Source organism: Salminus brasiliensis, chromosome 3, assembly GCF_030463535.1.
Source record: "Salminus brasiliensis chromosome 3, fSalBra1.hap2, whole genome shotgun sequence".
Classification (NCBI taxonomy): domain Eukaryota; kingdom Metazoa; phylum Chordata; class Actinopteri; order Characiformes; family Bryconidae; genus Salminus; species Salminus brasiliensis.
Genome location: NC_132880.1, coordinates 20,560,386 through 20,570,632, shown reverse-complemented (window position 1 = coordinate 20,570,632; position 10,247 = coordinate 20,560,386).

Genomic DNA, 10,247 nt, shown 5'->3' with positions numbered 1-10,247 from the left:
TGTTCAAACGGTGCTGTGTCAAGACTTGTTCTGTCTCAGTCTTTGCCCTTCAGAGCTAAAAGTTTCAAAGTGTGGAGTGTCACCGTCATCACAGGCAGCCAAGGCGGCGCTAGGCTCACACCTTAGGCTGTGTTGTCAATGTAGGATGGAGTCAGGATGACTGTTTACCAGCCGTTGCCACTGACTCTTCATATGGTCCTACCTTCTGATCACATACATCTAAAAATACAACAACCACCACAACAACAGCAGCAGCCACTCAGGTCATTTCAAGTAAGAGAACAATACAGAATACACTGATTATTGAGTTCTACACAACTCTACACAATGACAAAATGAAAGCAGGGTTTTAGACATTTGTGGTAATTCATCATAAAAAGGAAAAGGAAGAAACCCTGAGAGGAACCAAGACTGAAAAGGGGAACCAGTCCTCCCCTGGTCAACACCGGATATTTTAAGAGCTGCTGCAAATGTGACATCAAGTCAAAAATGGTAAAAATGTGAGGGCAGGTGAAAGTGCATGCAGGTAAATAGTCATAGGCACAGCTATACAGTGAGCTGAGAATGACCCAATATTAGAACCCAGAGCAGGACAGCATATCAACAAACAATTGTCAGCAACAAGTAAAAAAAAAAAATATATATATATATATAAATATATATTAAAAAAAAAAAAAAAAAAAAAAAAAAAAAATAGTAATCACCAGAAAATGCTTGTCTACTGAACTTCTTCAAATTCATGAGTGGATTGACATTGTTGTTATGGAGAAGCTAGCTTATTCATTAAGAATTCAAAAGGACAAATTTGGTTTTAATGGCTGGACTATATAAAACCCAGCAACAAGACTTCATTTAAACTTGAGTGACTTCCTCACTCTCTTTACTCTTTCTATTAAAAAACTAACAACTAAATCTTCCCACTCTTATTGAAGAAAGTTTTATTTATAACAGTGATTTGTATAAGATTTGTTGTGAGAGAACTCTGTAATTATATTTCTCATTCTTTAAAATACCCCCCCCCATAAAAAACATACAAAAAATGAATATATAAAGTATTTATTTTTTGCAGCGGTTAGAGCACAGATTAAGAGTCTTTTTTTCCTTCACCAAGAAGGTAAGGGAGGAGAAAGAAAGAGGTGCTGGACGCATTACATTGCTCTTTAAGAGCCTGGAAAGATCTTAACCCATTTTTTTACTGCAGATATCGCCTGGAGATCGAACTTCTTTGCTCTTCTACTGGGGGAAGGGCCATCAGTAAAGTATGATTATGAAAGAGTGTAGAGAACTCATGCATATTAGAGATTATTTGCCCAACAACTGTTAATGCCAAATTAATATAAGGTGTGAAATTATGGGTCCAAAATCTAGTGAGAACATCCCAAAATATAAGACCTTGTAATTTATATGGGGCTACCAGAGCCTCTATTGAGCTGCATGAATTATGAGCACTTTGATTCAGGCATGTTGATCAAGGTTTTAAGGTAAATGCCTGAGCATACATTTCAAAATCTAGAAATCCAAGACCACCATCTGAATTACACCTCTATAAAGTAGATCATTTCTTTTGAGGTAATTTACCATTCCAAATGTACATGGATAGTACCTTAGAGTGTATCCCAATATTTTTATAGGCAGGGGCAAAGGTCATATAAATCCTATAACTACAGAAATTCAGTCTAGGCAGAATATATATTTTACCACTACAATCCTGTCGCGTGTCTCATTGAGTGTATTCATTTTAATTTGTTTTAGTATACCACTGAAATTTTTAAGGACAGTCACTCAATGAGGGATGCAAGGCTACCCCCAAATACCTAAAGTGGTCCACCACTGGAATATAAGTGGAGACTGTGTGTGTTGCCATATCACCAGAAAGAGAGACTGTTGATTGGACCTTTCAAGCGCTTCAAGTTTAAAGGGCAGATACTTGCGGCCTAGGCCATTTCTGTTACCAAGAAGCAAACCCAATAGAATTATTCCTCAAGAAACCCTTCGCTGCTCCCCACAAAACTCGGCTCGTCCTCTGAACCCTGTCTGTTTATTTACTCCTAAATTGAGAACTGAACTCATAATGTGCAGTAAATTTGTGTTCGAGCTGCACGACCATAATCTGTATTCATTTTTATCTTAGTAAAAAATACTATTGTGGTTTGAGAAAGACATTGGCCAGATACGTATCGTCTATCCCTGAAACAAGAGTCATGTAAATCAATTACCTGCCCACTATCCAGTTTATTAACCTGACAGGTGTAACTGGGAAGAGCAAAAGCTCTCGCAGTTCTCTGCAAATTCAGCGCTGAGGGACTGGTCCTGCAGCCAGCAGTGGAGCGAGAAGAGCTGGGTAGATTATTCTGCCATCTGTCTTTTTCAGAGTGGCATTGGAAAGAGACAAGTGCAGAAGCTGACTGGCGACATCCAGGACACAGGCAGCTGGAAAACAGGAGACTGTGGTGTTACTCTTTGGCCTCCGATACTTTTCAGTGTTTTACTGAAGAATCTCCAACAGTGACAACACCACCCTGAGGAGCTGTACTCTGTGCTGGAGCAGGTGAAGGTAAAGCTTGAAGAACTGATAACCTCGAACCAGTTAGCAGAGGTAAAGTGGAGACGACGACCCTCTTAATTCCAGCACTGCCGGCGTAATGGACACAGACAGCCGGGTTGGAGGAGTTCCTCTACAACAGCAGCAGTCGGTCAAGCTTGATGACCTCCTTGCAGAGTGCCTGGAGAGCTCGTTCCTTTGCGGTCGCAGTGTTTCTAGAGAGTAAACACAAACAGAAACACAAACGACGTCAGTGAGAGAGTACTGTACACCATCTGCACTCGGATCGGGCATGTGAACTTTCCTGCAGTGTGAACAAGGAACCCAAGAATCCCTTTCTGCTACTAGAACAGCAGTTTGTGTGATGTAAAGAACCTGCCAAGGCCCCAACTATTGAGGTGATACAATTTCCTCTTGAAGTCCTTCACCATGATCCAATCGTCGCTCTGTATGGAGTGTTTGGAGTCTGTCAGCACTGAAAAAGCTGCTCGCACCATGGAATGACTTCTCTCAAAAAACAGCCACTGTGATTGCATCCTGTTGTCTGCAAAAAGAAAACTTCTGGATATTTTGTAAATTAAGCCATCATCACAAAACTATTTTAAAAAATAATCTAATTTGAACAGCCCTGAGAGATAAATCATTTCCAAAACCTTGTCCTAAAAATCTTTGATTTTAAACATTTTAAAATCAACCCTGAGAATCAAAATATTCCAAGACAAAATCCAGATTCCTTAAATTTTCAAATTAGTTTTAGGGCAGAGACTTTAAGTGTTCCAAGTTACTTTAACCGGGATCCCTTTTATACAGCGTCCCGTCTCCTCCCGTTTATTCTAAATTCATAAGTCAAGCGGTCTAATTAGTTTACTTATAGTCACCTCGGGTACAGAGTCTCGGAGTCAGTAGAGCGCCTGAATTGACTCAGAATCACTCATTGGGATGACGGCGGCCGCCTCTGTCGGTTTCTGATCCTGTCTCTGAAAACTCTGAACCCAGAGGAATATTGGGATCTCTGTGGAACCTCCAAAACTGTGGTAGTGGGATTTGCTTCTTTGTGCTTAAAGAATCAACTCGATCAGTCAGTCTTAGGAATGTAGAGAAACACTTTAATCTTGCAGTAAACAACCTGTGATGAGGCTGGTGTGAAGATGATAGACCTCATTGTTTCAAACTAACAAAAGCCACCATCTGTCTGTTTCTGAAAACAGCAAATACATAGAATATTGAAACACCTGAAAAGATTCCCCCACAATATTGAACCCCCCCCCCCCCCCAAGTGGACAGTAAGCACACATTCCTAGAGCGGTGAGCAGCCATTGCTGCGGCCCACACAAAAGAAGGTGCTCAAGAGTGGTTTGCAGAGCTCGGGTATCGAACCCGAGGCTGCTGATTGGAAGAGTCTTTTCACTAAATGAATGATCTATATACAGCCTGATGAACAACCTTCACTCCCTCTACCATTAATGAGGTCTTTTCATCTTTTGAACTTAGAACTGAATTTAATCCTCAAGCTTATTTTTTTTTAGGTATTTGCAGCTACGTAGTTTTGTGTCCACAAACTTCCTCGTCATTATTAGATACGGTTCTGAACGTCAACCCACAGATAAAAATTGTAATTGGCACCATATCTGTTACTGAACTCCTTTCATATGAAACCCTTACAAGTATTAAAGCAGCAGTAGGTGGAGGATCCATCTGTCCATCAATATATTTACTGAATGGTGGTAAAATATTGTAGAGAACTCTCCTCATCTAAATGTTTAGACACATTATAATTCAGATTAAAATTGTTAAAATATTAATTTTCTGATGTCAAAATTACAAACCATTTAACTTTTTAATACAGAGAAATGACAAAATAAATGGTTATAAAATAGAGTAAATCATGTAAATCACTTACCTGCCCACTATCCATTTCACTAACCTGACTGGGAAGGGCCAGACAGTCCTGACGTAGCACCTTTTTGGTGTTCCTGGGGAGAACGATGGACCCCAGATGCTCCCGAAAGCTCTCCCCTTTCTCTACGAATTTAGCGCTGATGCACCTGTCCCGCAGCCAGCAGTGGAGCGTAAGGAGCTGGGTAAACTCATCAGAGTTTAACAGAATAGTGGAGAACGTTAGTGCCAAAGGCGCCTGAAAACATACAGGACACAAGCATCTGAAAAAATGGAGATTGTGGGGTTACTCTTACTGTGTTGTGTTTTAAAGTAGAATCTCCAACAATGAGAACACCACCCTGAGGAGTTGTCCTCTGTGACGGAGCAGGTGAAGGAGAGGGGGAAGAGCTGAGGACCTCCAACCGGTAAGCAGAGATTTAAACCAACTGTGATTGTGGAGAAGCCCTTGGCTTTTTTTCTGGCCACACTGACACTCCAGGGTCCCTTTCCAGTGTGGGAGTGGAGATAAAAACCCTGCCCACCTTCCAATGGTGGAGTTTGGACTGCCTCTACAACAACAGCTGGACGACCTCCCTGCTGAGTCTGGAGACCTTGTTCCTCCACGGGCACCAGAGTAAACACAGAGACAGAAACGCAAACGACGGTCAGTGAGACAGTACTGTACAGAAACACAGGGAGCAGAGAGCACAAGCATCACAACTCTCAGATACAGAAGACAAAGCTGATATTAAAGACTATAAAGTAGGGATGATCGCTCAATCATATTGATAACACTGGAGTTAAAGAAACTAATTCTGTGTCACTATTGACGCTCACAGCTACGAATAACCAGGTTCATACTACATGTGTGGTTGTGTGATCAGTAAACCACGATGCTAGCTTTTCCTAGCCAATTTGTTTGATTCCGATTGGAGTGACATCTTTAGGGTGAAATGGGAAGCTGGACAAAGAGTTAATGAAAAGCTATAGCTAATGTAGGAGCAGGTTATGAAGTAGGAGTAGGTGCTGGACAGAGAGTTAATGAAGAGCTATAGCTAATGTAGGAACAGGTTATGAAGTAGGAGTGTGAGTAGGTGCTGGACAGAGATAATGAAGAGCTATAGCTAATGTAGGAGCAGGTTATGAAGTATGAGAAGGTGCTGGACATTTGCTCAGTGTTCATGTTAAAGTCCATGCTGAGTAGAGAGACAGGCCTGATTCCGGAACATGGACACCTCCTGTTGTGTTGAAGCTGAGTAGAGGAACAGGCCTGATACCAAGACGTAGGAACTGAACCAAAAAAGGGCAACTCCAGGCAGGCAGCTCAGGACATGAGGAGAGAGAGAAAAAGATGAAGATTAGAACAAGCTTTACGTTTAGTGAGAGACCTGTAGCAGAAATAGTTACAGACAACCACAATAATGGTAATAAAAAGCCTGGAATCAGAGCAGGCAGAACAGTGGTGAAATGTAATCAGAGCAGGACAGAACACAGAACTGGAGAGTTCTCTGAAAGCTGGTGTAAAGAGAGAAGTTTTTCATCTAGATTTAAAGACTGAGAGTGGGTCTGATTCCCGGATATTAACAGGGAACTTGTTCCAAAGTTGGGGCTTTATAAAAGAACGCTCTTCCTCCTGCATTGCATGAATCAGAGTAATGAGCCACCAAATCAGAGTAATCCTCGTCTTCCTGGCTAATGCAAGTTTGTTTTGCTTGAATGTCTGTTTCTTTTCACTGCCTTTAATTTCACGTGTACAGTCAGAACTCTTTGGAGATTATAAACTTTGCTCCCTTGTCTTGGAACTTTCAAAAACTCTCATTGAACAAAAAAAAATCCAAAACCTTTCTTTAAAATCTTTGAATTTTCTACAAATATAAATTCGGATCTCTTTACAAAATTCTCTCGGTTGAACAGTACAAAGAATTAAATATCCTAAAATCTTTTCTGAGAAACTTTGAATTTTAATACATTTGGATCCCTAAAAAAATTCTCTGCTTCAAACAACCCTGAGAATCAAAATATTCCAATAGACAATATCTTAGAATCTTCCAATTTAAAACAAATCTGGATCCCGAGATATTCCCAGTTCAGAGACCGAAATGATCTTAAGGCAATGCTTTGGACATCTTCGTCCCTTGAGTCCGGATCACTGCAAAAAGTCAATGGTCTAAAACAAATTTGAAAATATCAAAGGGATCCAGGTTAAAGTAACCTGAAGGTCTAAGAATACGGCGTCTTGTCTCCTCCTGTTTATTCTATATTCATAAGGCAAGCGGTCTAATTAATTTACTTAGTCACCTCGGGTACAGAGTCTCGGAGTCAGTAGAGCGCCTGAATTGACTCAGAATCACTCATTGGGATGACGGCGGCCGCCTCTGTCGGTTTCTGATCCTGTCTCTGAAAACTCTGGACCCAGAGGAATATTGGGAAAAACTGTGGTAGTGGGATTTGCTTCTCCACACTTAAAGAATCAACTCGATCAGTCAGTCTTAGGAATGTAGAGAAACACTTTAATCCCGCAGTAAACGTAACGCTGGTGGAAGACTTTAGAACTGCGTCTGACCAAAAAAACCTTACCGTACAGTCAGTTACACTGAAATCTTAAAGGGAAAGAGAAAAGCCCTCCTACCTAAAATTGACTAGACTCAGCTTCCAGGGGTCTCTGTGTGAACCGATGTTATGACCCCCACCAATGTAATAAACAGACCTACACCCCTGATTTAGTTTCACAGAGATCTAGTGAACTAAGCAGGTTAGCAGTCACAACTTCATTGACAACGACTGCTTTAGAGGCTAGAGATCATATATTTAACAGCCCAAATTCAATGCAGAACTGCTTGTACTCTGAAAGAAGGAAGAGTTTATCTAAATTCTAAAAAGATTTTTAAAGCAGATTTTCCGACGTTACAATTACAAACCACGACAGTCTCAATACTGCAGGATTTGACACTGAGGAGTGACACTGATCTATTACTTTTTAATACAAGCAGAAAAGTGACAGAATAAATGGGTGGAATCAAGTAAATCACTTAGCTGCCAACTATGCAGTTCACCAACCTGACAGTGTGACTGGGAAGGGTCAGTCAGTCCTGGCCTGACACCTTCTTTATGTTCCCAGAGAGAACGATGGACCCCAGGCAGCTCAGGTGAAGCTCATCTCTGTGTTAGAGGACCGGACACAGCCGAAAGCTCTCCCAGTTCTCTACGAAGTCAGCGCAGACGGACCTGTCCAGCAGCCAGCAGTGGATCGCTAAGAGCCGAGGAAACGGCTCGCTCACTCATCTGTAAGTGGTCAGGGGGTAGAAGACGATGATCCTGGTGTCTGCCTTTTTTCCCGAACACTGTCCAGAAGCGTACGGCAGTGCTTCTTCAGGGCCACGCTGCATCAGGTAGAGAATAGTAGAGACACGGGCACCTGGAAAACAGGAGACCGTGGCATTACTCTTTAGGGTCAATAATTTTCAGTGTTTTACAGAAGAATCTCCAACAGTGAGTACACCACCCTGAGGAGTCGGCCTCGGTGCTGGAGCAGGTGAAGAGCTGAGGTCCACGAACAAGTTAGCAGATGCGAAAAAAGGCTGTGGCGGTGGAAGAGCCCTCTGCTTTTCCCTGCCACGGTGACGCTTCCAGGGCCTCTCAGGTGCAGGAGTGTAGATAACAACCCTCTGTGTCCGCTGCGCCGGTAGAGCTGGAATTAAGTTGGAGGGGTTGAAAGTCACGGCCAGCCTTCAGCCTCATCTTCCGTCTGTGGAGTTTGGACAGCACAGAAGCTGGATCTGCCATAATAGCTTGACGACCTCCTGGAGAGCTTGTTCCTCCGTGGACTCCACTGATTAAAACACAGAGACAGAAACACAAACGACGCTCAGCGAGACAGAGTACTGTACAGTAACACAGGGAGCAGAGACCTCAAGGATCACAACTGGCTCAGATTAAGAAGACAAAGCTAATAAAAAGAAAACACGGCCACAAAAGTTGTACAAGAGTATAATAGGCTTAATTACCTGAAAGTGGTCAATGATCACAGCAGTAGATCAACATCTAAGCTAACAGACATGGAGAGATCCTCTGTGCATTGAAAACGAACATCTCCAAGCTTCTCGGGTCAGAACTCAAGTCCACACTCGCTATAGAGTTTGAAGGCATAAAAGCAAAACCGCAGGCAGTCAAAGCAGAGTAGTGAATAACAGAACTCTGCTCCGACTTTCAAGCACTGTATAATAATAAGAAAACAAATAATATACAGTTATAAAGTAGGAGTGTGAGAAGGTGCTGGACAGAGAGTTAATGAAGAGCTATAGCTAATGTAGGAACAGGTTATGAAGTAGGAGTGTGAGTAGGTGCTGGACAGAGAGTTAATGAAGAGCTATAGCTAATGTAGGAACAGGTTATGAAGTAGGAGTGTGAGTAGGTGCTGGACAGAGAGTTAATGAAGAGCTATAGCTAATGTAGGAACAGGTTATGAAGTAGGAGTGTGAGTAGGTGCTGGACAGAGATAATGAAGAGCTATAGCTAATGTAGGAACAGGTTATGAAGTAGGAGTAGGTGCTGGACAGAGATAATGAAGAGCTATAGCTAATGTAGGAGCAGGTTATGAAGTATGAGAAGGTGCTGGACATTTGCTCAGTGTTCATGTTAAAGTCCATGCTGAGTAGAGAGACAGGCCTGATTCCGGAACATGGACACCTCCTGTTGTGTTGAAGCTGAGTAGAGGAACAGGCCTGATACCAAGACGTAGGAACTGAACCAAAAAAGGGCAACTCCAGGCAGGCAGCTCAGGACATGAGGAGAGAGAGAAAAAGATGAAGATTAGAACAAGCTTTACGTTTAGTGAGAGACCTGTAGCAGAAATAGTTACAGACAACCACAATAATGGTAATAAAAAGCCTGGAATCAGAGCAGGCAGAACAGTGGTGAAATGTAATCAGAGCAGGACAGAACACAGAACTGGAGAGTTCTCTGAAAGCTGGTGTAAAGAGAGAAGTTTTTCATCTAGATTTAAAGACTGAGAGTGGGTCTGATTCCCGGATATTAACAGGGAACTTGTTCCAAAGTTGGGGCTTTATAAAAGAACGCTCTTCCTCCTGCATTGCATGAATCAGAGTTATGAGCCACCAAATCAGAGTAATCCTCGTCTTCCTGGCTAATGCAAGTTTGTTTTGCTTGAATGTCTGTTTCTTTTCACTGCCTTTAATTTCACGTGTACAGTCAGAACTCTTTGGAGATTATAAACTTTGCTCCCTTGTCTTGGAACTTTCAAAAACTCTCATTGAACAAAAAAAAATCCAAAACCTTTCTTTAAAATCTTTGAATTTTCTACAAATATAAATTCGGATCTCTTTACAAAATTCTCTCGGTTGAACAGTACAAAGAATTAAATATCCTAAAATCTTTTCTGAGAAACTTTGAATTTTAATACATTTGGATCCCTAAAAACATTCTCTGCTTCAAACAACCCTGAGAATCAAAATATTCCAATAGACAATATCTTAGAATCTTCCAATTTAAAACAAATCTGGATCCCGAGATATTCCCAGTTCAGAGACTGAAATGATCTTAAGGCAATGCTTTGGACATCTTCGTCCCTTGAGTCCGGATCACTGCAAAAAGTCAATGGTCTAAAACAAATTTGAAAATATCAAAGGGATCCAGGTTAAAGTAACCTGAAGGTCTAAGAATACGGCGTCTCGTCTCCTCCTGTTTATTCTAAATTCATAAGGCAAGCGGTCTAATTAATTTACTTAAAGTCACCTCGGGTACAGAGTCTCGGAGTCAGTAGAGCGCCTGAATTGACTCAGAATCACTCATTGGGATGACGGCGGCCGCC